This window comes from Peromyscus maniculatus, chromosome 2, assembly GCF_049852395.1.
Source record: "Peromyscus maniculatus bairdii isolate BWxNUB_F1_BW_parent chromosome 2, HU_Pman_BW_mat_3.1, whole genome shotgun sequence".
NCBI classification, from domain to species: Eukaryota; Metazoa; Chordata; class Mammalia; order Rodentia; family Cricetidae; genus Peromyscus; species Peromyscus maniculatus.
Window position 1 is genome coordinate 165,734,562 of NC_134853.1, and position 26,549 is coordinate 165,761,110.

The window sequence follows — 26,549 nt, forward strand, 5'->3', positions numbered from 1 at the left end:
TGCACACCCCGATCCTAGAACTTGGGAGGCCGAGTCAAAAAGATCTTTAGAGTTTAAGGCCAGCAGAGCACAGAAATGCCAGGCCAATCAGGGTGACGTAGCAAGACACAAAGAGATGACACACACATGGAGAGAAATACATGCTCTGGCTCTTCTCCCAGTCTGTCTCCTCCTCAGTCTCACGGGCTTCTGAGTACTGACATAAGGTAGGCAAGATTGTTGCACCCTTGCTAAGTCAAGGAGGGACGTTCGCTAACTTGTTGCCCACATAGCTGGTTCTTAGGGACTCAGACTGTCTACCTCAGTTTTGGGCAAGCTGTTCTTTGTGCTTTGGTGTCCTCATCTGTATAATGGGAATCGTATTCATCACTGTAACTACTTCTTACTGTTGTTGTATGGGGCTGCTGAGACAATTCAAGTGTCCCTTGACACATAGTAACCACTTGATAAACATTGGCTACTGATGTAGGGTGGGTTTTGCTTTCAATCTTTATAGAGGATTAGATACCAAAAAAAAACAGTGAGGGAAGCTAAGCTGCCATACCTTCCAAGGCTTTGCTAATCATACCAACAGAGGCTGGCTTAAATTTGTTTGTTTCATAATCAATTATTCAGACCCAGTGTTTGGCTCCCGAGCTCCAGAGATAAAGACACAGTCTTCGTTCAGTGGAGGCAGTGTAGGGGACGTCTCCCTAGAGATTTAGAAATGGGATAGGCTTTTGATTACAAACATTCCACCCAGAGGCAGGGACTGTCCAGTTTCCTGAGCTATGACACAGGCCTCCAGAGCCACCTCCTCCCAGCCCACTATGGACTCCAGCAAAATACCAGGGTGTAGAAACCCAAGGCAGGTCACTTCATCCACCTGGTGTCTCCTAGGTTGTACTAGATCAACCCTCTTTGCTCTCTCAAGTATTTTTTCTTGGTTCTTTCTAATCGTTCTTCCCCAGAGCAGATAGTTCCAGGCACCTTGATTCCAGTGACAGACTCATCAGTGAGGGCCTATTATATCTCAAGCACTGTCATGAGTACCAAAGACACCAACAGTCACCAAGTTCCTGTCGGTGGGGCGCTTCCATTCTAGCAAGGGCAGCCAGAAAGGAAACAGGAATCAATGCATAAGCAAACTCATTGTATATCCACAAACAGGATAAAGTAACAGAGAGGCCAAGAGCTACCGTAGGAAGGAGTAGAGGAGCAGGTGAACATGGTCAGTGGGAGTTCATGGAGATCCTGCACCCCACAAAACGGGCTGTCCAGGTCAGGGGGAGCCAGGGCCCTGAGGTAGAGACAACCTGGTGTTTCCTAGGATGAAGGAAGTCAGTGTGACCAAGAGGAAAGGCACAGGGAGACAAAACCAGAGCAAGCAGGGGTCATATCTTGAAAGGCTTTGTTGTAGGGAAAAGAGGCAGGATTTCATTGTGAGGAATGCTCCAGGAAATGTTTTTTTGGGGGGGTGAAATCAAGAAAATGAGTAAAATGAGCACTTGAGCTCAGCCCTCCTTGGGAATCAGGGTGAGTGACAGGTTCAGTAAATGCGTACTAAGTGAATGAATGAGGAAAGGACCACTCCTGGAGAAAAAAAAAAACCAGACAGATGACAAGAAGGGATGGAGAGAAGACAGGAAGGGCTGAGGAACAGAGGAGTACTGGATGTCCCCAGGAGCAATGACAGTTACTGGCACTTACCGATCAATATCTTGGCCCAGGCCCTTTTCCTGCATTAACTTCAGGCTCTCAACACTCCCAGGCAGGACCTACTATTAATATCCCCATTTCATTGTTGAGCCAACTGAGGCACTGAGAGGTCAAATGTCTCATTCAAGGTCACGCAGTTGGTGACTGGCTGTCGTCTGGCTGGTAATGGCTTCTTTGGGCTTCTGTGTTGCTGCAGGAGTGAATGATCGGGGGCCCTCGCCAAAAGTTAGAAGGCCTATTTGTCACCTCTCACACGACAGTGGCTCAGTGTCTCTCTCTGTGGGCTGGCAGGATTGATCTTGAGATCTCTGGGGGGCATGTGAACTCTCCTGAGTTCACCAGGTACAGAGACGTTGAGTGAGCGAACCCCCTGGGGACTGAGGAGACCCTGGGATGGGACAGCAGAGGAGAGGGTTAGCCCAGGGTCTGGGTGTGATTCCAAACGATTTCTGTTAATTCTTGGGATAAGGAATTGTCCGAATCCCCAAATCTAACTTTTGTGGGCTGACAAATCTGGACACATTTTGGGCAGTAGGAGCTGGCATTTTTTTGAGCCAGTTCATTTCCCAGCAAGTGGACACCAGCTGTCACTTAGCATAGCATCTGAAGAGGGTGAGACACCTCATGGCCCTGATCTAAAGGTTTTATTTGGGGACTCCAACACCTCAGGGCCAGAGAGCCATAGAATCCTCAGACTCTGGCTATTTGCCTCTGGACCAATGAGCTTTCAGCTTGTGGCGGGGCATGGAGCACATCACAGCAGATGTCTGTCCCAGTGGTTGCCATGCAAGATGTGGGGTCACGAGACTGAGCAAAAGCAGCCAGTAGCCATGTCTCACCAGTTTGTGGCATCTTCCTTTAGCACAACACACCGTGTACAGCACATCTCAAAGCCTAGGTCATACTTGGCATTTTTATTCGTTTATTCAACTAATCATTTACCTACTTAGTACCACTGTGCTCAGTTTTCCACTTGTCTTGCCTTCTGGGGTCCTCTTCCTTTTCTTTCGTGTCTCACTCTTATTTTTATCCAGAAAAATGGGTACCATCACTAGTTGCATCCATGCTGGGGTGTGGTGCCTGGCTGGGAAAGGCAGGACCTAGGCTCTAGGACCCTATGACCCATGTCCGTGTTGACAGCTAACTCAAGGCCCTGCCAGCGTGCTAGGATGCAAGGTGTCCTTCAAGGGAGATGAAAGAAGCTGTCACCTTCCTCCGGGCCAACGGATTGGCTCTCCCAACACACTCTGCTTTCGTCGTGGACCTTTTCACTCCATAATATTACTGTTTTAATGTACACGATTTGCCCTCCTCCCACGCACACAGTAAGGTCATTCTGTGCGGCCTATCTTGCTCACTTAAGGATTTATCTCTTGCACAAGGGACTAAATGAAAACCCCCGTTGCAGAGAGTAAGTGCAAAGAAAACATCAAACCGGGAAGATTTGCAAAAAAGAGCCAGTTTTCATTGAAAAAGTGGGAATCAAACTCGGGGTGTCAAAGGGTTCAGAATAGCTGGAAAGTAACGCACCCTGTCCCTTTCTTCTGTCCCAGTCTCAACTCCATTCACAGGGTGTAGAAACCTTCCGGTACCGCAAAAGGGAGCAGTGCTCTCTGATGCTGCTTCGCAGGCGGATCTCGCCCGCCGCGCGCGCACACGGAGCCCAGCCTGGGCGGTGGGTGGGAAGAATGTAAGAGGGGAAGGTCTGGGGGTGTGAGGGTGGAGCGGAGCCCGGCCCCGCGATCCGGCCCGGGTTTTGCATGCTACCCACTCGCCCATTCGGCCGCGGAGAATTCCATAATCACAGCGGGCGAGAGCGGAGACTGGGAGCGAAAAATCCAGGATCCGGCAACTTTGGTCGCGCATGCGCGCCCGCGGCGCTCCATCCCAAACACACACACATTTTTCCCCGGACTTGGAAAGTCACCCAAAGCCGCCCCAAGTGCAGGTAAGAGACTCGGCGCTCCTTCAACCGCGGCCCCCCCCAAGCCCTCCACCTCTGCGGGTCTATCGGGGCGCTTTTCGGCTTCACCCCTGTCCCGGTGCAGCCCACTACCCCACGGGTTGCGGCTTGCTGCAGGGAGCGGGCGAGCGAGAGAACCACCGAGCCAGCCAGCTTGCGAGCAGCGGCTGCCACCCAACTCCGGCCGTACGGGAGGTAGGGGGCACAGAGGGCTGGCACCCCGGCGCGGGGCGGTGCGTCGCCCGCAGTGGCCAGGGGAATGCCCGGAGAGTCTCTCTGGGGGAGGGAGGGCAGCAGCTCCTGGGGGGTCACTTACTCCAGCTGAGGGGTCGGCGGGGTAGGGGAGAAGAGGGGGAGGTGCCAAGTACGAGTACAGGACTTTGCAACTAGGGTGGGGGCGCCTTCCGCGCTGTGGGCTGGGGGGCGCAGGTGCTTGCCAATACTGGGTGATTATTCCTTCTCCCACGCCCCCCTCCACCTGCAAGGGGGGTCGTGAGCTGTCTTGAGACGAGAAGGAGGCAGGGGTGAGGGGTTCCTGGGGTGACTTTGCAAGACTTTGCCCAGGGGAAGGGGTGGGTGGGGATCTCCTCCAGCCGGCTCTTGTGCCCCGACACCGGGGTGTGTGTGCTGCCGGCAGAGGTAGGCAGTGTTCACGTAGGCGCAGGGTGCCAAGGGGAGCCCCGGGTGGGAAAACGAAGACAAGAAGGTTATTGGATCGGGGGAGCGGCGCCCCCTTTTCTGTCTGTGCCTGGGAAGTTTATCTCAAGTGCGCGGCTCCAAGCGCGGCAAGTGGCGCTCCTCACTCTCTCCCCCATCCCCAAGTTTCCCCCGGCTCAGGCTCGCAAGGCTAGGTACTGAGAGTCGGAGCACCGGCTCAGACCGCTCCGCGGTCGGCTGGAGCTCGCCTGGGTCTGGGGAAAAGTTCCGGGGAGTTGTGGCGGCTACTGTGTGTGCCGAGAGAGAAGTTGCGCCCAGGGACTTGGGACGCTGAGCAGGCAGGCCCGGTTGCCGGTGGAGCGGTGAGCTCCGGCGCCGGCGGTGGGGGGGGGGGGGGGCTCTCTAGCGGTAGGAGAGGATCGGGCGGGGTCTACGACCCTAGGTGGGCTGAGGAATACCTAGGGGCTTGGCGTTTGGAGAGAAGGATCCCTGAATCCAAGGGCACAGGGCTGAAATCCGCTCCTGGTAGAGGACAGAGAGGAGAGTAGCTTATAGGGGAATAGGGGACAGCTAAGGGGAGATGGCTGGGCCACCGGGACACTTGGGTCGAGCCTCACTGTAAAGGAGCGTCGAGTGGTGACTGACGAGTGTCGGGGAGCGGGGCTTCGAGGGGTGCGCGGGAATCGGGGGACCTGGCCAGACAGAACCACAGTCCTGGAGTTCCCGGGACAGGGGGCTGAGTCGTGCGCCCGGGGTGAGCCGGCCGGGCGGAGCGGCGGCCGGTTTATTTTTACTCGGTGGCATTTGTAGAATGTGCAGCTGATGACCGTCGGCCGCCAGGAAGTTTTGCTTTCTGTTCTTTCTCTCTCTTTCCGAAGCCAGAGCGTCCGGGAGCGGGAGAGACGGGGAGCCGGGCCTGGGAGGGGAGGGGGGCCTCCTGGGGTGGAGAAATGAGGGTAGGGGCGCGTTGGGGCTGCGGGCGGGGGTGCCCCGGCGCGGGCAGGCTCAGGGCCGCCGAGGAGCGGTTGAGCGAATGTCTGTCCCCAGCATTTGGACGCTCCTCTGCGAGGGGAACAGGTGTATGTGCTGTCAATCACAGCGGGAGGGACACTTTGGGGGCGTAGATTAAGATCATAATAATAGATTTTTCTCTAGGGGGTGGGCACAGATTCTTCTTCCAAGTCTTCCCCGACCGGGGTCCGGAGTTGGGGGAGGAGAGGAGTGAGGCCAGGGACCGCTTCTCCCTGCTTACAAGTTTCTCTGGATTCAGCCTCTGCTGGCGAAGCGGGCCTGGGTGCGGCGAGGACCTCCAGGCACACTGGGACGGGTGAAGGTGCGGGTGCCTAGATGGAAGATGTGACCAGCAGTGAAGCAGGGATAATAATACACCTCCTTCGAGCCTGGAGCTCCCCTAAACATGGCTGAATCTTGGGGAGACTGGGGGTGTACGTCGCTTCTCCAGACCAGTCGGGGGGGGGGGGGCGGTCCTCAGTGTATGTGTAGCTGTCCAGCCAACACTTAGTATGCTCACAGAGATTGTGGGGTGGGATGAGGTAAGAGACTGGAGTAGTCTCTGGACAAAGTTGGTAAATTTAGGCCGTCTCCAAGCTGGTACAGGCGCGCGGTGAGAACGCACAAGGGAACTGGAAAACAGATCGTCTGGTAACGTTGGTGACACCCCCCACCCCGTGCCCAGCCCTCGGCGCGCGCGCATGTACACACACACACACACACACACACACACACACACACACACACTCGCCGTCCTAAAGGGAGCTGTCCCGGCTGAGCAGGAGCAGCTGCGCCAGGCGTGGGGCGGGGGGTAGTTGGTCCCCGGGGGCTGCGCCCTGACTGCGCTCCACGTGCCCGGAGGGGGCGCTGAGCAGATCTGCGCCCGAGCGCAAAGCGCTTGGCTTGTGCCCTGCTGGCGGCCAGGCGGAGCGTCCCAGACGGTCTTCGCGCCCCGCACTGTCTCAGGCAATTGGAACCACTTTCCCACTTCCCAAACTTTGGCTTTTTATGTTTTGCCTCTCACTGGAGCGCTCAGACTCTTTCCTGGACAGAGAAGGGGGAACTTCTTCCGTCTCGGCAGCGTCCAGCGTCTGTCTCCCCGGAACCTGGCGCATTCGAAAGACACCCCCTCACCCTATCTTGTTAGCCACCTCAGAGGCGGTTAACGAGGGTTTATGGGGAATATTGTTGAACTTCAGTAATCAGGTTTCCAGCGATCTTATGCCTCCTGTTTAATTTATTAGACTAGTTATTTATTCTGTTGATGATAATCTGTTGCTGGTTTCTATGGAGATGTTAAACTGATCTCTTTCAGAAATCAAACTCCATATGCACTAAAACGTTTAAAGAGCCAGTACCTCCCTCTTCCCCCCCTTGCCCTTTAGTGTTGTTTTGTTTTTTAGACTTTGCACCTTCGTGTCTTGCTCTGGGTATCAGAGCATTTTATTTCCTTCTGACGAAGGAGAGGAGCCCGGGAGACTCCCGCTTCGTGGCAAGTACAGCTTATTATGGCTAACAGAAAGAGAAGGCTTTGATCCCCAAGTTGCGTCACCATTTAAAGCAGACCATCTCACCACCGATCCCTTCCCCACCTCCCCCCCATCATAGAAGAGCAAAATTCTTTCAAGATCAAAGGGGCCAATCTAAAAAAAAAAAAAAAACTATTGTTTAAAAAAATAGGAAAGTCATTTAAATAGACACCTCCCCTTTATATCTGCTCCTTTGTGTTTGAATGATTTTTGGAATAAGAAAAACAAAACTCAACTCATTTTTTATTCTTATTAATAGTTTATCTTGCCCCTCCTCTTAATTTAAAAAGAAAGTTCAAAGTTAGATTTCTGGGGCTGAGGGAGTTGAGGTATATTTACTTTCTTTGAGATCCTGACCATCTGTTTTTGGGAATTTCGCCTCTGGGAAGAAGGGAAGGGTTTTCACTCAAAGTTAATAGAGTGCCGTAATTTTTTTTTTCTTTTTGGGAAGCAGTCACACAAAATTTTTAAGTTCTATTTTTTTTCTTGCTTTTTAAGAGACTATCAGTGGCCTCTGATTGGTGTCTAAAAGTATCTCAACTTTCCCCCTTTTTCTCCTCAGTTCAGATTTTTTTCCTATTTTTATTTTTATTTTTCCTGTAGATTTGTGACTTTGGTGGTCATGGTGGGGGGGGGTCAATGAAATAAGAAAGTGAAGCAGAAAAAAAATAATCTTGATTGGTGACATTCTGAAAAATTACAAACCTACCCTGGCTCCGATATTTATCACGCTGACAGATATGATACAAAGCGATTGCATTTCGTAATGACCCTTGGGGACTAAGTTGTAGGTAAAACCATTTAATGCATTTTTAATATTAAAGTAAGACCTAGGTTCCATTTTCTTGGAGGTAAGAGGAATGGACGTCCCTTTCCAGAGCTGCTGGTCTTTGAGTAGGCTGTTTAGCTTTTTCAACTAGAACCCCCCCCCCCACATTTCCATTTACTTTGTGTGTGTTGGGAGTTGGTGTGTGAGCCACACACAGGGCATTTGGCTTTCATAAATAAATTTATATCTGGCCAGAAGGCCCAATACTAAATAAGAGCTCACTTAAAACACACACACACACACACACACACACACACAACAACAACAACAACAACAACAACCCACCAAGACTCCACCCCTGCTATAGGAAATAAAACAAGCAATATTTGCCCCCCTTTTCCATGGTCTTATTTTGGAGAGGGGTGCAGTGGTGTTGCTTTTCAGTTCACAGGAGGGAGGGGGAGCCGATCCTGGTATTTCCCTCTTTGCTATATTTTCAATTTTTATTTGATCTGGATTGCAAGCAGAGCAGAGGCTTAGGAGTAAAAAGAGCGCTGTGGCTTTAAACTCAGGAGTTTGCATATTCTCCTTGTATCTTTCCCCTTTGCTAATTATTGTGTTGTTTTCAGAGCAAATATGTCATATCCATGGCGACCGGGCAGGTTTATTGTCTTTCTGAAGCAATAGCTCACATAAGTAATTAATGACTTTCTTTTTTTTCCTCTGGCTTAGGTTAAACAGATCATTCAAGGAAAGTCATCTCTCTCTCTCTCTCTCTCTCTCTCTCTCTCTCTCTCTCTCTCTCTCTCTCTCTCTCTCTCCCACTCTCTCTCTCTCTCTTGTTTTTTTCTTTTCTTTTCTTTCTTTTTTTTTTAAGCTCAGTAACATAAGAACATGAGTTAGAACAAGAAAATACTTTAGTTAAGAAGTCAACAGCTTATTTTGCCCGGATTCTTTTCAAGGCTGAAATGTCAGCTTAGCTTTCAGACCTAGGCACTGGCATCTCCCACCCCTGAGCAGTGCAGTCCATGCGTGGGCTGGCAGCCTCCCGAGAGGTCGTACACAGGGAGGCCTGGAAGTGTTGGCACCGGGGTGGGGGGGACTGAAGGAATTTGCTTTTGAGGCTGGGGGGGGCAGCAGTCCAAAATGAGTATTTCTCCTGTATTTAGCAGAATTTAATTAAATTGTTTACAGGAAAGAATTAATGAGTTGGTAGTAACGTGCTCCCACCTCCCTCCTTTTTCTTGGTCTGGTTAATTGGAAGGACGAAGTTGCTCTCTCCTGTTCACCTTCAGCATCCTCTGGCCTTTGTCATAAGTGCTTTTCCCCGGAAAAGTAGGTTTTGGAATCTCCTCAGGTTAATTGTTGAACAAGATAGAGTTTAGGTTTTGCTTTTCTATTTTCCTGTTAGACTTCCAGCTCAAAGCTGATTCCTTCCTCCTCAGGAATCTACAGCTCTGGCCCATCAGAACTTAGATATTGTAACTTCTGTGTGTGTGTGTGTGTGTGTGTGTGTGTGTGTGTGTGTGTGTGTGTGTGTGTGTGTGTGTAAGAGAGGGCCCTTTTAGCATGTACGATTGCATGGATGACTAAGGTCCCTCCAGCCCAGGGTGACAGCAGAAGGAATGTAGAGGCCACCTCTCCCCTGCCTTCAACAGTCACCTTGCACATTCTGCCTGTTTTAAATGGACCTTGCCAGTGAGAATCCTTATGATGTCAGCCTTTAACTTTAGAAATACGCTAGGTTTTCTACATACCAGCTGCTCTTTCGCCTTCCCCAATAACATTACTCACACTTACACTGTCTTCCTTACCTCTTTTAAACGTTTCATAGAGAGCCAAGGGTTTGTGTGTGTCCTTCAAAGGGGGGACAGAGAGAGAGGCGCTTGTGTTGTCCTCAGACACAATTGAGAAGAATATTTGCCTCCTTCTGAACCAGTGCAGAAAGGCCGGGAGTCGATGGGGAGAGTCTTCAGGCTTTTGGCACTGACAATAAAAATATAAAGAAGAGAGATTTCTTTGGCATCTGGTTTCTGAAGAGGAGAAGAGAAGGGCCAGGCAAGCCTGACGCTGAGACTCCAGTAGAGCTGTAATTGAGCCCGTAACCTCTTGATGTCTATATCAGAGAAACAGGCATGAGAGAGGGAACGGGTTGAGGCAAACAAGCCTGCTGGAGGAGCTGGGGGCAGAGACACAGGGAGAGGGAGATAGATTTAATTTATAGACATTTTAAAAACTGTAATTTCATTAGGATCTGCTCTTCCCTTTCTCTGAAGGGCAGCCCGGCAGACCGATAAGGCCGGTCCCTCTGCCCGGGATGCGTGTGTGGTTTGCTGGGCGCAAGTCTCGATGTCCTTGCCAGCTTTGAGCTCCTCTTGGTTTCTTCTCTGCCTGCTGGCTGCCGCCTCTCTCTTCATCTACATTAAAACCCCCCAGGAGCTAAAAGTCAGGTGTGGCTCTGGCTGCCCTGGGATCTCCCTTCTGGTGCCACGCTCTTCAGAGAGAGGGTCTGTGTACTGCCTGGGTAGTGGCATTTGGGTGCCTTCCATCTGTCACCCGGCTGCCTGTGGTTCCAGTGGCAAGAGTCCACTGGAGGAGGAGGACAGCCCCTATCATCCCCCATCAAGTTCACCAAGTTAAGTTGCTTTGGTTCTGAGGCCACGGCTTGGAGGGGGGGTGTGCTAAAGTCTGTCATAAATTCTGCAAAAATTAATCAGCCGTTTAAGAGCTGCATGTTAACGAGGTTTTTTGCAGGCAAGCTGCCCCCACCCCTGTCCAGAGTCCAGCAGAGTGAGGGGTGGCCTGCCCTGTGAGAGGGGAAGGGGAGTTGTCTTTTAAAATCACAGTAATTGAAGATAACTAGAGAGAGGCCGGAGAGAGATGCACTATGGGATATGAATCCTCAAGTGCCCTTGGTCCATGTTATTGGGGACCCCCCTGGGGCCCCCTTTCGATCTGGGTTTGTCCCGTGTGTCTTCTGTGGAGGAGACACGTAGGGAAAGAGGGGGGGTGGTAGAAGGAGAGAGGGAGAGAGGAGAGAGAGGAGAGAGAGGCACATAGCTCCTTCAGAACTCATTATCATTCTTAATAAGTCTTAAGGAATACAGAAGAGCATTGAGTGTAAATGCTGGGTAATCCTAACACTTCTCAAGGTGAGAGGAGTCTTGAGGACACACAGGAAAGAGACAGCGTCAAGGGAGGGGATCTGAGAGGCAAGGGCGGGGGTCGGAGTGGGGGCCTAGGGACCCTGGCAGAGTAGAGGCCCAGGCTTCAGGAGGTTCCTTACAAGGCCTGGAAGTTGAGGTTGGGGCACCCCAAGATGTCTGAGGTGGGAGGGGTGGTCTGAGTGAACACAAAGGGGGTCCTTAAGATGGCTGTTTTCTGGGGGAAAGAGCAGGGACAACAGCCGGCTTGTTTGGAAGGTGTGGCCAGGGGCCACAGGGCCTTTGCTTCCTCCCGGGTTATGTCCCTAGCACTTACGCAGGCCTCGGGCTCCTGAAGGAGGTCCAGGCTGGGGGCAGGGGCTCGTAAAGGGGCTTGTTCCGTTCCATACCCCTGCTTCCAATCCCTCAGGATTCCCCAGCTCTTCTAGGAAGCTGGATGGACAGGGTGGCAGCCAGAGCTCAACTCTGGACACTAGGTGGCTTAGGGGATCTGTGAGGCTCACCGAGCAGCCAGCCAGCGAAGAACTGGCTTTTTCTCCCCTCTCAGCTGGTGGGCTCCACTGTGCGTGCGTCCGCTCTGCCTGCTCACTGCCAGGCAGCCCTGATGACAGGCGGGAGGCAGTGGGCACCGGCCCAGGGGCATAGCCCAGCTCAAGGGCTGGCCTTGCTCCGATCGGTTCCCGGGCACAGCAGGGACAGACCAGGGGCAGCTTCCGAAGGAAGCCACCAGTAGGGACGCCAGCAGGGAGAACGGGAGTCTAGCCTGTGTTCTCTCCTTATTCCTGCCTTAGCCACAAGGCACTCTGAGCTTGGGATGTGTCTCTGAGATGTACGTGTCCCTTATTGAGAATCCTCTTAATATGAAAAAAGATCTCATAATCATAAATATCGCTTATACTTTGAGGGGTCTCACAGATCTTATAAACCCAGCCTAAGAACCCTCCAGGGCCCCTTGCTCTGGTAGGCTGCTCTCCAGTTCTCAGGGACGGGGCGGCCGCAGGATGGAGGCAGAATGGTCTTCGCCACCCCTCCCGGCTGCTCACCTCAGCCCCGGGAGAGGCGACCCACGGCTTCCAACTGTCACAAGGGGGCCCCTGTAGGTGGAGCCAGGCCAGCACACAGGGTATCGTCTGTGGAAGCAAACTGTACTTGGTCAGGCAGGTGGCCAGGTCAGGTCACAGGCAGTTTCTCCTTGCCTTGCTTACATTCTCTAGGCTTCCTAGGCACTCAAGAAGCCAAGGTCATGTGCCAGCCTCAGAGGGTTTGCTCTGGGGAGAGAGATGGGCCTGGCAGTGAGCACAATTCAGGTTTTACCTCCCATAGTGTGCTGAAAAAAATTTTTTTTTAAAAAACCAAAACCAAAACCAAACCATCTCCGTCCTTTGGAAAGCTGCTCCTGGGGAGCTTATGGAGTGTGCGTGGGAGTTTGAGGTGAAGGCTGGTGTCTGAGCTGGCGTGAAGTCCACAGGGAGCAGGTTGGGTTAATGGCGGGTAGCTTCTGCCTTTCTGTTGTTGAAGAGCAGTAATGGCCAAATTGCATGCCCTGCGTGTGCCTTGCTGACGAGATTTACTGAAAGGAAAAGCTGTGCCGTGTCTCCGAGGCTGGGTGGGTGAGTTAGTCTCTGTGTGTATATGTGTATATGTGTGATGTGGTGTGTGTATATGTGTGTGTATGGGAGGTATGTATGTGGTATGTGTGTTTGTGTAGTGTGGTGTATGTATGCATGTGTGTGTGGTGTGGAATGTGTGTTTGTGTAGTGGTGTGTGTGTGTGTGTGTGTGTGTGTGTGTGTGTGTGTGTGTGTGTGTAATGAGAAGAAGGGGTGGGGAAATGCGTTCTGCCAGGCCTGGCACCCTTCCCCAGCACTAATTGCTGGCAGGGTACCCACAGGGGCTGTGCCAGCATCTCAGCCGCCCCCTCGCCCCAGGGAGCTCAGCTGTGTGGCTTGCTATTCGAGGGCCATTTCCGGGCCCACTAGTCCTGGGGTTTCTTGGGAATTTCAGGGAAATCTGATTCTTGGGGAGATGGTGGGTCGCAAGCCTGCATCTCTGGCTGAGGAGAGAGAAGAGGGAGACACATGGGGTCTGACTGTCTGTCTACTCCCCTGTCCTCCTGAGCTCCGGGTCTCTGTGTCACTTAGGGTCTCATGAGGCATGGCTGGGCATTTAGGCATTAAGAGATTCTGTTCCAGTCTGGCACTGTACAACACCACTGTGACCTTGGGTAAATCATCTGATCTCTTTGGGCCTCAGTTTCCTGTCTTGTCAAATAGCCTTTGACCTCACTGCCTTTGCAGGGTTGTCTTGACAGTCAGCTGGGTTCCTAGCTGTGAATGTCCTTTGAAAGTAATTAAATGTAATGAAGAATTTATCATGGTCATGTTGTCAAGTGCAGGATGTCCCCAATGTCAGATGAGCCGGTTTTATGTAATCTGGTATGTGTCTCTAAGGGGCCCCCTGTTGAGTTCCTTCCAGAAAGGGCCTGGACACAGACTGTGGTACTGGGGGTTGTGGGTTTCTGTCAGATTCTGAGTTGGTTCTTTTACTAGGACCTCAGGCCAAGTCGCTGGGGGCGGGGAGGGGGTTGCTTTTCTGGCGGTCAAGGGGATTTCACTGAAGATATAGGGTGGTCCTTGTTTCATCCTGTGGTGTCTCTGGTTACCATGAGGAGTTATGTGTATTTTCCAGCTGGTAAGACCGGAGACCAGTGCCATGTGATTTTTACATCAGTGACTTAACTAGCCTGTTCTCATCTGTAAAAGGGGGAGACTTGCTCATTATATGTCTAGGGTCAAGAATCCATTTGCTGTAGGATAATGGGACGCTGGTTGGAAATCTGAACTTTGTTTCATTTCTCTGGCTGCCTTGGGGTCTTCCTGCCATTTTGAATGGGGTGAGGAGGCCCACATGTGAAGTCAGTTTTATGCTGCGACCAGCGCCATTGGTTTATCTTTCCCATTGTGGTTGGAATGGGTGCTCAGTGGGGTGTTTGCTGAGTGGGACAGGACATGGGAGATGGAAGGATGGGGCAGACCCAAAGACTGGCCTGGGGTACCTGTGGACTATGCTTGTGGAGAGAGCTTGACAAAATGGGACTTGGAGACCAGCTGAGCTGAATGCGAATCCTGCTGTTCTCACTTGGGCACATTAACTCTCCGATCTGTTGTTCCCGTCCTGTGTAAAATGGGACTGGAATTCCCTCTCTGCTTCCCGGAGTTGCTGTGATGGTTAGGGCACAGGACAGTGTGTGCAGCTAACATATGCTGAGGTTCGCTGGAGGTTTATGCTGCAGCACGGTTCAGCGCAGTTTCCTGTCTGCCCTTGAGTGGGCCTGGCTTGGAGGAGACTGGAAAGGCTGGGAAGAAAGGCTGCGGGCACGGAGCCGGTGACCTGAGGAGGTGAGGTGGGGGGCGCTGGAGGGGCGAGGGGCACTTATGGAAGATGAGGTGTATGAAACTGCATCAGCCTCTCCCATTTCACTGTGCTATGCCAAAACACTCCGGGTCTTGTTTCACTCTCCGAGATCTGGAGCAGGTTAATTTCCATGACGAACTCCAGGCCACGGGCTTGGAGGATTTATCTAATTAAACTGATGCTTTTTTGCTAAGAAAGGAGGAGAGGGAAGGGGAAGGGAGAGGAGGAGGAGAACAGTAGGCGGGAAGGAAGAAAGGAAAGGGGTAATGAAGGAAAGGAGGACGGACAGATGGACAGACGGACAGACAATATGCTGGTGGGGAATCGAGGAGCCTGGCTGGCAGGTCATGCTCTCTTTTCCTTTTTGTCTTCTTTTTCCTTTATTTTTAAAATAGTTTTGAACTGGGAAGGAATAGTGGAGGGTTTGAGGTTCGACCCGGCAGATCCAGTAGCCACTGCTCTGTGGCCATTTCAATTAGATTGAAAAATCTAGCTCAGGTACTCCCTAGTCACATTGGCTAGTGCTGCTGGATTGGACAAGACACACACACACACACACACACACACACACACACACACACACAAATATACACACATAGGCACATACACACATATACACACAAACACACACACATATATACAGACACACACAAACATACATACAGACACACATACACAAACAGACACACACTCAGATACATACACAGACACACACACAAAGATACAAACATACACAGACACACATCAAACATACACACACAGACACACACAGAGGCATCTACACATAGAAACACACATACACAAACACACACACTCATATACAACATTTATAGCATCACAGAAAGTTCCATTGGGCAATATCTCTCTGAGCTAGGGCTAAATGCGGGGGCCCCCAGGGGACAGTGGTGGAGGTATTGTGAGGGGATGTTCAGGGATGTTCCTGGATGTCTGAGAGGACTTTGGACCTGGAGTCGTGGTCTCTTTGGTGTGGGCCCACCTTCTCTTATGATCTACCCTAGCACACTCCTCCTCTATCACTGGCTGGTCTGGAGTTAGGTGGAGGAAACCTTAAATTCTGCCTAGGATCTTTGTGGCCTCAGACGTGTCTAACTCTGCAGAACTGGAGTGTCAGAGCCCACCTTGTGGGGTTCCTGTGGCCATTCACTGAAGTCACATAGGAGGCACTATGGAGCCGGCACACACTCGGTTAGCTCTCAAAAACAAATGGCAGTCATTGGCTGGCAAGAGGCCTTAGCTGGTAAAGACACTTGCTGCCAAGTCTGACGACCTGAGTTCGATCCCCGGGGATCCACACGATGGAAGGAGGGAATCAACTCCTGTACATTGTTCTCTCACCTCCACAGGAGAGTTATGGCATGCACATGCCCTTCCACAGAACGATGTAAAAAAAAAAGTCACCATAATCATCATCATTGTCTTCATAATAGGTATTGACTGACAAGTTCATGGAGACACTCTCTTATCAAATGCTGATTTATTCACAAACCCCGTTTTCTAGAATTAATTTAAAGAAGAATGTCCACCAAATTCCTGCTTCCTGGGTACCTAATTTAGGTTCTTTCTTTCCATCCCCCCGCCCTTTGTTCTTTTGTAGGACAATTTAGAGTTTCCTAGAGTTAACCCAATTCTATTGCTTGAGAGGTGGATTCTCTTCACTCCCAACTTACTAAGCATGCGTGTGTGTGTGTGTGTGTGTGTGTGTGTGTGTGTGTGTGTGCCCACATGTGAGCACACATGAACTCGAGTGTGCGCACACACAACTTTCCACTGGGCAAGACACAGTAAAAGCAAAGCAGAAAAAGAGATCCACCCCAAAGAATTAAAATAGAGGAGTGTAGATGTGACCCTGGCACTGCTGGATGTGTTATTTCAGATGGGGGTGGGGTCAGTGGCCTCAGGAGGGACGTGTGTGTTTATTCCCGGACATTGCCCAGTGCCCTGTGTGCTAATGCGGGCCTGAAAAGTCCTCTGCATTGTGCAGGCTCCTTCCCCCGTGAAAAGGCAATTGACTCAGTGAGTTCCGAATGGATTGAGGCTGACAGTAAACGGGGATTTGGCAGGGGTAGAAAACAAGCTCCCCCTAGCCTCCAACCCCCCCTACCCTCCCCCCACCCCTCCCCCCGCCACTCCTACCTCACCCCGGCTCACTCACCCCTCCCTAAATTCCCAATGCTTGTTTGGTTTTTAGAGGGATTTTGCAAAGAATTGTGATTTCTTTTTGTATGTGTCCAAATATGTTGCCACTGGGGTTGTGTCCAGGCCTGCCTTTCTGCCAGGGATGCCTCCTCCGACTCCCAAGTTGCCATGGCCCAGCCCCTTGCAGCCTCAGTGGCTCCACCAGCGATCCCGAATGAGTTAAGGGCTGAATCCACCCTAGACCTGGCTGTACGTTGTACTCCGGGTTTCTGAATGAAGCGATGTGCTGTGCTCAGCATGATTGGAGACTGTCTGCCCCAGTGACCCAGCAGCCCCCGCCCTGCTGGGCTCCACCATCTTTCATGGACCTGCTGCTAGGTCCCAGGACCTCCTCCCAGGCAACTTGGCAAGCTGATAGCCCATGCTGAGGGGGCTTTGTCTGGTTTCCTCCCTACATCCAGCCTCCCATTAGAAGCCTATTTAAATTTTAAAAGAAAGGGCACACCATTTTGAGCTGGCATCATCCCTGGTTTGAAAAGAAGACTTCTAGCTTGAGGGTTAGTGTATGCCAAGGCTCTGGCCCTGCCGTAGCCATTCCCTTCTCCATGATGTCCATACCCATCAATCAGCCGACAGATATTTATACGTCTCAGCCCTCGACAACGGCCTCACATCCCGAGACCTCCCCATTTAAACATTTCCAAGAGCCTCAGAAGGGAACTATTGCTACCCTGCAGATCTCCCCTGGCCACACTCTGCATGGGTACAGTGGCATTGACTAGCTTTATCGTTCAGCCCCCAAAGAAAGGTGGAGAAGCTTCTATCCCTGAGAGACAAGAGATGACGAGATGGACTCACTGGGACAGAGTTACAACCTACTCCTTGGAGGTACATCTGTCCTCCTGTGACTAGTGATGCCTCTTGGCGCTCCTCTCTGGAAAAGCCAACTGGGATCTCCTTGCTTTAAGAGTTAGACTAGAGAATAATGTTAAGTCTGTGAGTTCAAATCCCTGGCCTTTTGTTTACTGGGCTTGTGGCTTTGACATATCTCACTGTTCTGAGCCTCAGTTTCCCCATGTGTAAGAGAGAACTAGTGATAATACCTGTGGTGTGGGGTCGCTGTACAGGTCACACAAGGACTGGGCACTTGATTACAAGCAGCAGCTATTGTTCCTACCTTTAATACTCCTATTGAAGGGTAGGAGGGCAGTGGGTTCAGATCTGCCCCTGTTCTTTGGTTCAGGACCTCCAAGACCAGGCTGGAGTCCCAGTGCATATGACCATCAAAAGTCGTCTTAAATACACTTGCCAAACAAGAAAGGCAAACATACTCTTCCAGTCCAGAGCCCTGGAGGGAGGAACAAGGCTTTTGAGGGCCGGGGCTGTGTTCTTGGGTGTCCCGGCAGCAGTCTCTGGGCTGGTGGCCTTGACTATCTGGCAAAGAAGGAGTCTATTCCCAGATACTTCCGCCATCTTGGTTCTTTTCACCTCTCCTTGTAGATGGGAGCCTGGCCCTTGCCCTCCCCCAGCAGCAGGTGGCCTTTGCAGCCTGGCACCTGTTCCTGGAGGGCGGCTGCCAGGAAGGCGCCAACCCCAGTATCACCCACCTGGCCTGAGGGAGGGAGGTGTGTGTGCTGCCTGGAGGGGTACTCCTGGTCCTGTCCTAGTGGAGAGGGGGAGAGTTAGAGGCGGGCCTTGTTCTCTCAAGCCAGAGCCCCCTACTCACCCTCCAGGTGAGTCACAGGAGAGCTGAGATCTGTGTGCCGGGGGACTATCAGGGTGGGGGTGGGGGTGGAGGGGTGGGGGTGGGGTGGTTGGGAATGGGGGGGTGGTTGGGAGGGGTGGGGAGTTGATGAGTGAGTGGGAGGATGCAGAGGAAGTCATTGAAATGGTGCAGGGGAAGGGTCTTGTTTTGTCCCCTGGGTGCAGCATTAAAGCTGAGTTGCTTTTTCATTTCCATTTTACTAAAAGAGGAAGGAAACAGACATTTACTGAGCGCCGACCGTGTGTCAGATCCTGTGCTGTGACTTTTTGTGGGATTGAAGGGCACTACGCAGGTAGTGGATCGATGGCCACTGTACCTCAGGAAATAAACCTTGGAGAGATCACGGAACTCCATTAAAGAGGGCCAGTTGATTGGTGGTGTTTGCTTGTTTTTGCTTTTGTTTAGATAGGGCCTCAATTTGTAGCCCAGGCTGGACTTGAACTCTCCACCGATCCTCCTGCCTTAGCCTCCTGCGTGCTAGGATTACAGGTGTGTGCCACCCACCATGTCTGGTCACAGTTTGGAACCCAGGTTTGTCTGACTGTAAAATGCATGCTTTCCTTCATTCAAGCACTGGGAAATACAGAACCACATCCTAACACAAGTTTTTAAAAGAGGTAAAGGGAAAAAAACTTGCCCTGAACTTAATTATTACGACATACTCTTTTTTAACACCTAGTGCATTTCCGTATTTTTTCCTTCGGTCACTGTGCATATTTATATAATGCATATTTTACATAATTGTGATCTTTAGAGGGTATGGCCAGAGTTGAGACCCTTGATGAAGGTCTCCTGAGCTGAGCCAGAGGGGAGAGATTGACTCTGTGTAAAATGGGAACCCATGCTTGATGCCCGGCCATCTTATCAGTCACAGTCTCTAGAGAAAGAAGCCAGGCCAATGGGCAGGGAAGCAGGGCTCTGTGTGCTCTCCTGGGTTACTTTTGCCTGCTCGCTTAACTGGTAGAATGCTCCTTTTAACTCACTTCCCTTTCGCTTTTGACAAATGGGCATATTTGTGCCATTTTCCCGAATGACCTTCTCTCCTTGGGGTAATGAGAAAATGAAAGTCTTAGCTAAGTGCTTTGAGATATTCAGATATAAAAACGGAGAGCGGAGTGTTGTCATGGCCCCTTTGCTGCCAGGGTGCTTTATAAAGAGGAAGTGCGGCTTGGGGGGGTGAAGGTCGGCTGGAGGATGAGGACCATTGCAGGGACCATTGCAGGGACCCGTGTCTCTCTGGGTGCAAGGCTAGGGGAGTTTGGGGCCTGGCTCAGGTTGGGCGAGGTTTTGGTGGGGCTCCTGCCCATCTTCCAGGTACACTCCAAGGCCAGGCACCCATGGCCGAGGTGATTTGGGTCACTTAGGTAAAGCCCCCAGCCTGGGTTTAGATCTTGTGGATAAATGATCCGATTTAAGGAGATCCCCCTGTGCCATCCTACCGTCTGCCCGTGGTAACACAGGGAGTGAATCCTGCCTCACCTATACAAATGGCTGTCATGAGAACGATTTTGAAACATGGGAAAATATTTATTTTATTGGAGAAAATACCCCCTGGATGTCCAGTGTTGAGATGGCCACCAGAGAAACTATGAAAGATTGAAAGATGAAAATTACAGCATTAGGGAGGTGGGACTCCGGCTGATTTGTTTTTTATTTCGTAACATTTTATTTAAATTCCCCCTATGATTAACAGCCAACAAAGCTGAAGTGCCAGCCCAGCGGGGAGCCCTGGCAAGGGTGGGGGGCGGGGCCGCACCCCAAGAGGGCGCCTGCACCCACGGCCCCCGCAGGGCTCTGAGCTCACCGGCTCTGCCAGCCCAGCAGACCTATGAGCTCTGTGGAAGCTGAGGCGGATCGGTGACTCAGAGCTCCGTGGTGTGCTCGTCAACAATAGCTTTTGTCCTTTGCCCAAAACCCTGGGCCAGTGTGTGAAGAAAAAAAAATTAGAAAATTATGAGATAGTTTGTACTTTCCTTACCAGCTGGTGCCAGCGCTGGGTTCTTTATTTATTCAAGGTGGGGAGGCAGGGAAAGGCAGGGTGGAGGTGAGGGAGAAGGGAAAGGAAAACAAGGTAGAAACTCGGACAAGGCCCAAGAAAGGTCTATACCTTGACAACAAACTTTCTTTGTTTCCCGGGTGGGGAGGGGAAAAGAGAAGGAAAAAATGTAGAAGGCCAGTTGGAATGAATACAGTTCCCCGTGTCGTGTCGCGTCCACGCACGGGACTGCTGCTGTAACTTCCTCCTGTGGGGCAGGGGAGCTGATTCGTGGTGCTTGACTCTGGGGTGGCTACAGGGGCCCAGCTAGAAAGATTGAGGCAAAGGTGAGGAGCAAGGATGACCCAGTGGTGCCTGATGTTCTGGCCCATAATGCTTAGCAGTCAATAGCGTGGGTCCTCACTTCTGCCTGGGCTCTCTCTTCCTGAGAGCCAGGGAGAAACTTGGTAGGTAAAGCACTTGCCTTGAAAGTATGAGAATCTGAATTCGGATCTCCAGACCCCGTGAAAAGCTGGGCAAGGCAGAACATAGCTGTAACCCCAGCACTGGGGAGGCAGAGACCCTAGGGGCTCTGTAGCCAGCCAGCCAAATTGGCAAGCTCTGGATTCAGTGAGAGACCTTGTTATACAAATAAGGCAGATGTGTGTCCGTGTGTGTGTCCGTGTGTGTCCGTGTGTGTCCGTGTGTGTCCGTGTGTGTGAACACACACGGACACACACACAGACATACAGACACACAGACACACTGAACAGACACACACACAGACAGACAAACAGAAACATCGAACAGACACACACACGGACACACACACACAGACATACAGACACACAGACATACAGACACACAGACATACAGACACACAGACATACAGACACACAGACACACACAGAGACACACACACACACACACACACACACACACACGACTCTTCCTGGAGTCTCTGCTAGTGTAGCATTTGACATCTCAAATACCATGGAGATCAGAGTCAGGTCCAGTATAGCCTTATTTTGTTTATTTATTTTTTGAAATTTTATTTATTTTTTATTTTATGTGTACGAGTGTTTCCTGAATGTATGGATATGAATTGTATATATCCTGGTGCCTACAGAGGTCAGAAGAGGACATTGGATCCCCTGGAGTTACAGATGGCTGTGAGCCACCATGTGGGTGCTGGGAGTCAAACCTAGGTCCTCTGGAAGAGCGGTCCGTGTTCTTAACCACTGAGCTGTCTCTCTACTTTTTAAGTTTAAGCTAGAACCTTCTACCCAATGTCCTCCAGAAGAGTGAGAGAGTTGGGAACAGAGGTAGGGGGTTAGAGTATTATTGTGGGGGGGATTAGGTGTCAGGTGAGGTGTATAAAGTGTGGTTGTGTGGACGATGGTATGTATGTGGCTGGTTGCCTATGAGTTGTGTGAATGACTGAGTTTATGTGTGTAAAAGAGTGGATGTGGTAGCTATGTGTAACTGGTGCTGGTGGGGTGTACATGAGCAATTGCATATGGGCTTGTGACTGTGTGTGCAAATGAGATGTGACTGGCTGTGATTGTATGAGGAGGTGTGTGTAAAGGTGTGTGATTGTGTGTGCATGACTTTATATAAGTGATTGTGTAGGAGGTTGTGTGTGATTGTGTCATGTGAGTAAATGAATCTCTGCCTGTGGAGATGACTGTGTGGTTGTATGTGTCCCTTTAATTGTAACTTCTCCCTGCCACCGCCCACCCCACCCCCCACTGTAAAAGCCAGGTAGATTAAAATTGGGGGAGAGAGGGTTACATCTTTTTTTTCAAGAATCGGTTTGTCTGCCTTCCCCAGACCTGCTCTCTAAATACTCGTAGGAGGCAGCCTGGGGCCTGGGCTGAGTGGCTGTCCTTGCTTCCATTTTAGTGCTGAAGGTAGTGTAGGAACACTTTGGGGCCTTTCCCAGAGATTGAAATGGGAAAGAAAGGCTGTGGTTCAAGGTAAAGTCACAGAGGCCAAAGGCATCCTGTGTCTGTGGCCCTGATCAGGTCCCAACCCCACACACCTTGCTCTGGGCTCAGGAAGCTGGAGCTGTGAGGCTCACATGACCTTTACTGTGCCCAGTTGGTCTTTTGGTCATCATGACCTCCAGAAAGGGAGCTCAGGGATCATTGTCTTTGTAAGATGAAGAAACTGAGGCTGGGAGAGGTAAGACTGTGTGCTCTTGGCCCCTTAGCTAGTCCATGACAGTTTTGGAATCCAGCTAATGCCTTTGGGGATTCTCCCCCAGTGGCTTGAAGCAAAGTTGACCGGTTGCACATCAGTAATTATGCACCCTATACTTGTCCCTCTTGGGGATCGGGTTTCATGTGGTAACTGGGAGGAGAGGCTGGTCCTCTGGTTTAGGAAATACGTCTTTTGAAGGAAGGTCTCTAAATGGGGAGACACCTGAGCCGGTTTCTAGTTCACAGTGCCACCAACTAGCAGCCATATCCTAGGACCTGAACTTCATCCACACGGAGTTGAATGAAGGGCGAGACCCAGCGGTTCCTTCATTTCTTCCCACTTAGCATGACTGGAGCTTCCTGCCACCCTCCAGAGTCCCAGCTGTGCCATGTAGCAAGTCTTCTCCCACAACCTGTCAAACCAGAGATGGCAGTTTCCCTGGAGCTCCCAAGAGCTCCCGCCTCTGTTTTGTACCAGGCAGAACCTCTAGCAGACTCTGCGGGCAATGCCCCTGGCCTGTGCCCTGTGCACCTGCTCATTGATAACCACGTGTCTGCCTGTGCCTCAGGTCAGAGCCCTTTGGTTTGAACTTACCTGGTACTGAGAGGCTGAGATGTGAGAAAATTATGAGCAGGGGAGCGGAGTGGGACCTTGTGACAAGTGGCAGCTGTGGAGAAGGGGGCAGGCTCCATGCCCAGGGTGAGCGCCATCTGGGAGGGAGGCCTGGCTTCCAGCTGTGGGGGCTCTGGAAGGGCAGAGCCTGGGAGGAATGATTTTGAAGCCACTACTATGGAGATTAAGGGGATGAGAATGTAAATCTCAAGTAAAAAGGTAATTGAATGTAATAGCAAACACTGCTCGCTCTATGTTAATTTTAGCTCTTCCCCTGGATACAAGACGCTGTATTAGTGTTTTATTACCATTTTGTTTGCACTAATAAAATAGTAAAATTTATTTCAAGGAAGTTGAAGGATGGTTTTACAATGCAAATTTGAAGAAATTGGACTTTTCATTTATGCCTCAGCTATTTTAAATCCTGACGGGTGTAAATTAGCTACAGGGACCGAGCAGACCCCACTGATGGGGACTTTGGAGGCGGCAGAAGCCCTGGCAGAGGTTCCAGACTAACTGAGGGCAGAAAGTAGAGAGCACTCTTTGGAGAGGCCGAGGCCACTCAGGTGCCTGACTGGGTGGGACAGGGTGGTGGGTGAGGGTGTGCCAGGCATGAATGACTGTGGGCGTAGGCAGGTACATCACACACTGAGTAGGTAGGAGATACACGTGACCATGGATCTTAGATCTTTGTCTTCCCTCTCAGTCCTTTGGCTTCCTTCCTGTCCTGACATTGGCCTGGATTAGCCTGGTGAACCCCAGGGGAGCTGAGCAACTTCTTATTTTGCCTGGACATGACAGGTAGACCAGTTGTCCAGATTACATTCACTTTCTTGAAAGAGACTATATAGATTTTAGGGAAAGGAACCATTGGAATTTGGACTTTAAAAACAACCAGAGAAAGACACAGGCTAGAAGCCAACCAAACAGAGGCTGATAGACAGATCTGTCCTTCCTTGTTCTTTCTTCTAGTCCAGGCCAAAATGAGAAAGTAGAAAAGGACTTTCTCAGTGAGCCAGCATCCTTTCAAGTGGGGACAAATGACTAGCCAGACCTAGGGTGGTGCTGTCTATAAACCAAAAGGAGTTGATTTTTTTAAAAGTCAAGTGGCCTGGATTTCATGGAACCAGAGGTAGGTAGAGAGGGAAAGGAAAAGGGTGGTAGGTGAGGTTCGTCTTGAATTTTGGGTGAAGAATTCAGGTTGAGTCTTGTTTTATCCAAACCGGTTTGTTTATCTCTGAAAAATTATCAGCAGCAATGGCCCAAAGGGATGCACTGGGGACCCACTTCCAAAGGGTAGGGAACTGAACAAGTGTTCTAATGTCTGGTGGAGTCAGTAGGGTGTATTGCCCAGGTTTTGCCTGGTGCAGGGGAAACAGTGAGTTGGTTTTGCTTATTTCCAGCCCCAACCTAGATCATTCTGTGTGGGGGTGGGGGGGTGTTCTAGTATATTCTCTCTTCCTTGATTGGGTGGAGTGTGTGTACATATGCATACTCTCAAAGGTAGGTGCACTTAAGGAGAAGATTCGGTGTTGACATTGGCTAGACCAGAATGGGAGAGACTGGAGGGATCTGTCAAAGACATTGGACTCACTGTAGAAAACTCTTAAGGATGGTCTTGACTGAAGAGTTGGCATTGGAGCCAAGAAGGGCAGAACAAGACAGGCTCCTAGTTTCTCCTGGTGGCTAATCTGCAGGCCACATCTAGATCAGAGAGAGCTCACACTGACCTAGGTGGTGGGATACATCTACAGATCAAGCTTGCTTCCAGCAGCAGGGCTGGTATTCCTATGGAGGACAGCAATGCAGAAAACCTCTCCATCCTGGCCTCTTTGGGATTCTTTCAGATGAAGAAACTGTGGATGGATTTCTGAGGATCATAGGGTTTAGAATATGCGGGCGGCAAGGCCTATCAGTAGCCAGGAAGCTCCTCTTCTCCATACCAGCACACTCTGAGGGCCCTGGGCCAACAGCTGAGGAACAGAGGAGCAGGGCCTTCACAGCTTGAAGGAGCCAAGGCCAGGGCAGGAAGGGTATTGCCTAAAGGAGCAAGAAGTGAGGAGGTTTAAAAGGGAGGGTGTATTGTTTGGCTGTGGAAACTTCTGGAGCTCTTTGAGACGAGGGAGATGCCCTGCTGTGTACCCAAGGATTTAGACAGGGCATCAGGCAGGGGGTTACACTCCAAGGAGATTTCAACCCAAAACTGTAATTACTCAGGGAGCAGACGGAAGAGGAAAGAGGATTAGTGGGGTACCCTGCTGAGCCTGGTGGTGCAGGTGGTACCAGGAGTGCCTGGCCTGGGCACAGGCATCTGCCAGATCTCTTCACTTGGCCTCTGGACTGGGGTCAGCGCCATGGTGGTCTTCCCTAAGAATGCCCAGGACCCTCAGGCACCTCTTTCCTATTTTTATCTTTTATCTTCATTTTTTTTACTTTTCGACCTTTATCTACTCTTGACGGTCCCCAAGCCATCTCTGGAAGGTTGAGGTGCCTGTCATCTGCTTCAGTGCTGTTCCCTCATCTCTCTTCCTGTGTTGGCACCCCCCAAAATAGAAGGACACTCTATTCTGATTGATTTGATTTGGGGGCCTAGGGTATGTATGTAGGAACTGGGGATGGGGGCGCTGAAGGATGTGCTGTTGTTCTGCCTGGCCACAGTAAGCCCTGATCTGTGGGATCTGTGGGATCTGGGTGAGCCTGTGGTCTGGTGCCCAGGGCTACCTTAGTTTCTACTTAAACCTGAAAACAAGGAGGTTGGACTCCAAGACTCTCCTTGCTCTCATCCCATTCAGCTACCTCTTCATCCCCCAGCTGGAGCACGGCACGGTGTGCCCCAGTACTCTAACCCCCTGACAAACCTCCCCCACTCTCCTGCACCTGTCAGCTGTCTCATGGACTGTCTGGCTTTGCTGTCTCCCATCCCATCCTCCCAGGCCAGCCCCACCCAACCTCCACCCCTCAGTCCCTTCTCCCCCCTTCCTGTCTCCGCCGCCGGCTGTCTCTACCTGCCCATCGTCGCCGACACACCTGAGGAGCCCCGGCTGCCTCTGGAGGGTAGGCACAGCTCAGGGTGTTTACCAGACAGCCAGGATAAGGTGTTAAATCCTGTTGCTGTCTTCCCAGGGCCAGCTTCCTCAGATGGCTTTCCAAATCCCTAATCTTGGGGTACATCCATGCCCAGCCTGTGTTTGATGGGAGCTTTCCTGTACGATTGCAGCTCAACCCAGCAGGATCTGCAGTTGGGTTGGGTCTGTATTCCTAACCAGGGAGCCCTGACATGGGGTCCAGCCCTTCCTCTCTTTGGTTCTTCCTTCCCTCCTTCCTTCCTTTGGGACTCTTAGTGAGCAGGGGTCCGGATGGCCCCCGGTCCCCTCACTGCTGTGATCACGAGGTTTGTGCCCTGAGAGGAATACAGGGGCCCCCTGAGAGCCAGTTGTGAAGAGACACAGCATCCACTTTCATGCTGGGTCCACAGTCAACTTCTTCAAGGTCAAGGCTAGTAGCTTACTGGCCAGGACTCTAGACTTCCCATGGTCCTAGACTTCCCAATTTTATTTGGAGGTTGTTTGTCTCATGTGTGGTTGAGCAAAGATCAAGACGTGGAATAGAAGAAAAAGCAGGAACCGAGCAA

General features: G+C 51.1%; 1 protein-coding gene across 1 annotated transcript in view; it reads left to right on the forward strand.

Annotated features, from left to right (window-relative positions):
* Positions 1 to 3,411: 3,411 nt before the first annotated feature.
* Casz1 (castor zinc finger 1) overlaps positions 3,412 to 26,549 on the forward strand; it is a 146,159-nt gene continuing 123,021 nt past the window's right edge. The window contains exon 1 of the mRNA XM_006975227.4: positions 3,412 to 3,646. The gene's annotated coding sequence lies outside the window, so the exon portion shown is untranslated. The remainder of the gene's footprint in view (positions 3,647 to 26,549) is intronic.